General features: G+C 37.5%; 1 pseudogene; it reads left to right on the top strand.

Annotated features, from left to right (window-relative positions):
* Positions 1–2,842: 2,842 nt before the first annotated feature.
* On the top strand, positions 2,843–2,941 carry LOC132267870 (small nucleolar RNA R71; annotated as a pseudogene).
* Positions 2,942–4,131: the final 1,190 nt, after the last annotated feature.

Raw genomic sequence — 4,131 nt, 5'->3', positions numbered from 1 at the left:
GAATCATGTATCTTATACTTGTGGTATATCTACTTCAACGGATTTCTTATGCTATATATCTTGGTTCTAATCTATATAGATGCACACTATGTTTTCTTGACATTTCACATGCCATTATAGTTGATGAACTTAGGGCATGACTTATGTGTTCCAAAATCTTGTTTGTGCATGAAACGTGGTTAATGCATTTCTTGTATTTTGATACTATCTTGACTTGCACAACTTGTTGATTTTGGAACTTGGGATATCAATCAAGAATTGACATGGCTAGGACTTGGTTCTAGTACGAGGAAATGTCCCTCTACACTATAGTGCGCACTAGGGGAAAGGTACCCATGGGTTAGTAGCCCTAAAGTGATCTCAAAAGTACAGTTTTAATCCGGGCAATATCCGAGTTTCCACATTGATTGATTTCACTCTTTAAATTTCAAGTTGCTATTCCTTGAAGATTTAAACTTGTCATGTATGTGAAATGTTCCATTCTTGTTTACTTGCATAGATATTATGCCTTGTTCTTCATTCATGTATAACTCTTTTTGTGTTTCATGGAATGTTCCATTCTTGTTTAATTGCATAGATATTATGCCATGTTCTTGATTTTGTGCATTGTTTCTATCGCATTAATTGGAATGCTCCAATCATGTTAATTGCATTAATAATGTAATTCGTGTTAACTTGTATTCTAGTATACTTCTTGTCATGTTAATTGGTATGTTCCAAACCTTGTTCAATTCCATTAATAATGTGATACTTGTATTCTAGTACTTTCTTGTCTTGTTATACGGATTATTCCAAACCTTGTTTAATTGTATTAAAAATGCAATTCATGTTAATCTGTACTCAAGCATCCTTCATGTCGTGTTCTTTGGATTATCCCAATCTTGACTTGTTTCATGTATGTAGATATATCATGATTCTTGTTGCTTTTACTCTATGGTAGCTTAGGATGATCCCTGAGTCTCATCTTTGACATAGACGTTAGGTGGCATGACCCTTTTGAACTGTTTCATGTTAGTCTAAAAATCTGAAAAAAATCGAGTTGATGCATGCTCATTCTCTATAAGTAAGCTTGTTTACTCACCCCGAAGTTACTGGGGAATTTGTTCAGGTACGAAGACTTCGTTCGTGATGCTTGTCGTTCATTGGGATGGCGTGTAGCTTCGAGTTTCCATTTCATGCAAGTGTTAACATGAAATGCCATTGTTGTAGCCTTATGTATCAAACTTGCATTCTTTGATTCCATTTATGTAATGTGTATATAAGTACACTCTTTTCATTGTATTTAACATGTATGAAATGAGGCCGGAGGCCAATGACGTGTATCTTGTATTCTATACACTTTCGTCTCCAAGGTTTTATATGAAAATATTGAAAAATGCTAAGTCATTACTTCATAACTTTTGCATCGGGTGTGAGAATTCCATTCCTTTTCTTTCATAGGGTTTCTATGATCATGTATGAGGTGCAGCCTAGGGCCAAACACCATTTCATTCTAGGTTTTGCATTGTGGTTCCATTTATAGTGTTTTTAGGCATTTTTGGCCGTTGAGAGGTCATATTTTGCATTCTTGACATTTTGAAGCCGCGGACAATTGGGACGCGTCTAAAATGTCTTTTTACGAGTACATTCATGTCCACATTTCACAAAACCATTGAGTTTCAACTTTTGACCTATTTTTAGGCAATTTTCATGAATTTTCATGAAAATCCATGCATGTGAGTGTCATTTGAGCTCCTCCTTGTTTTGGCTTGTTTTAGATGTTTGAACGGGCCTAGAAAGTGTTTTGAAACTTGTTCGGATCATGTAGAAAGCAAGTAAAACCCTAGGATTAGCCCAAGCACCATTTTCACACATTGCATCAGTTTTTCATAGCTGCAGCAGATGTGTCGGTCGGTTGATGAGGATTCATCGGTCGGCTGACGATTCCCTCGAGACCATTCCAGTAGCCTTTTTATAAAAATGGCATTTCGGTTGGCTGACCATGGGGGTTCGACCGGCTGATGATGCACTTACGGTCGGCTGATCCTTGCCGTCGGTCGACCGATCCTCCCTGGAACTTCCCATTTCAGTTTTTCCTTGGTCAACTTTGTTGCATTGACTTCAGAAGGTCATAACTCTTTCATTTCAGATCCAAATTTGGTCATTTTTTATTCTAAGTTCAAGAGCTCGAAGTCAGTTTTCCAATGGTGCTACATTCATCGAAACTCCACCTATAGTGGGAGTTATTCTAGTTCTAGTGAGATAGGGTCGTGGTAATCCTTTAACGAAGAAAGCCATATTGTTTTCATTCATATCTTTTCCGTTCGGACTCGGAATCAGGCGATTCTTGAGTCTAACTTTGTTCATTTTTCATTATCTATCCAATGGTGTGCACGGCAACACCCATTTCAGTGTGAAATGGCTATTTTATCCTTGGTTCATTCCCTTTCGAGTTAGGCATTCTTGCTTCATTTGCTTGGCTCATTTGAGTTCTGTAGGTTAACGGAGAGTCATCTTGGTGTCTTAGGGATAACGTACGTCCCTTGAGGCCATTTTTCTTCTTTTACTTCCACATCTTGGACCTGTTTTGGGTCATCATAGGTGACACACTAGGTTGAAAAATTTAGGGTCGTTACAGGAGTGGTCGACTTGATTGAAGCCAACACTCTTCCTGTCACTAGAATTTTTACCATTCTTTGAAGATAAAGTTCGATGCAAAGAATTTTCACTCATGCTCTCATAAAGACACCACACGTCATCCTCATGCCTATCAATGTAAGAGCCACCCATGGAAGCATCAACCATGCCCTTGTAATTATCCGATAAGCTCTCAAAGAAATATTGAACTAATTGGCATTTGGGCATGTCATGATGTGGACACTTCCTAAGCAATTCATTAAATCGTTCCCATGCCTTATGAAATATTTCCCCATCCCCATGTGAAAATTCCCTAATTGAAGTTCTCATGGCATTGGTCTTAGAAACTGAATAATACTTCTTCAAGAACTCTTGTTGTATTTCTGCCTAAGAAGTTATTGAAAAAGGTCTAAGATTGTTAAACCAATATTTTGCCTTGTCTTTAAGGGTGAATGGAAAAAGTTTGAGCCTTAAGACCTCTTCCGACATATCCATGTATTTTACGGTGGAACATACTTCAAGAAACTTATCCAAATGCTTGTAAGGTTCTTCACTTGGAAGTCCATGATAGTTAGGAAGCATTTGAATGGTTTGTGGTTTGATTTCATAGTGGTGTGCTCTAAATGGTGGCAATTGAATGCATGTGGGTACATTATATCCATTAGGCACATAGTGATCTCTTAAAGCAAGGGGAGGATTAGCAATTGGAAGTGCAACATGGCACCTTGATTGCCTTAAATGATGGGAGGTAGTAGAGTATAGATTGGCCTTGGCATTCCCAATGGGACTTGGCCTTGTTGTTGTGGTGGACGAACGAATGGCCTTGGCATGCCTAATGGTACTTGCATGTTATCATGATGCACATTAGGGCGGAGGATACCTTGTTGGTCTATGTGACCAAGGTCCTCCACATGGTCCTCATTGTGTCCTTCCATTGATGAAATGGATTGACTAGAACTACCTCTTCCCCTAGGGTTTTAAATAATGGATTCAAGATGAAAATTTAAAGGGACAAGAGTGGGTCTCAATGATCTACGACCATGCATGCACAATGCAACACAACAAGCAATAAGCAATGAACAAACACTTCACCTTCACAAAAAATCAATCAACAAACTTTCTCCACATACAATGTTCCTATACTCCCATGCTTAAACAACAATATGCAAGAAAAGTAAATTGCCTCCACGCGGGCTTACGATTTATCTAAGAATTAAAATACACGCGTCCACGCGGGCCGACGATTTAACTAAGGAAAGATGCTGAGCAAGCTTTAAATCCAGTCAATTTTATTTTTATTTATTTGTTAATAGTTAATACTAGTAGATTTGTCATTAGCTTACTGAGTTGAATTCAAAACAAAGTTATTAATGTTTAATATTGTTTTCGTTTTCTGCTTTTGCAGTCTACTGATTTTGCTTTTTAAGTGAAAGCAGAATTGTCATTTATTAACAAAATTATGAGACACTTCCACTAAATTATATATTTCTCAGAAAAAATTGACAATTATATTAT

The sequence above is a fragment of the Cornus florida genome, unplaced genomic scaffold, assembly GCF_030987335.1.
Source record: "Cornus florida cultivar Cherokee Brave unplaced genomic scaffold, ASM3098733v1 CherokeeBrave_3.0.0_Hap2_Chr07, whole genome shotgun sequence".
Classification (NCBI taxonomy): Eukaryota; Viridiplantae; Streptophyta; class Magnoliopsida; order Cornales; family Cornaceae; genus Cornus; species Cornus florida.
Note: the sequence above shows the minus strand (reverse complement) of the source record. Positions and strands in the feature narration are given on the sequence as shown.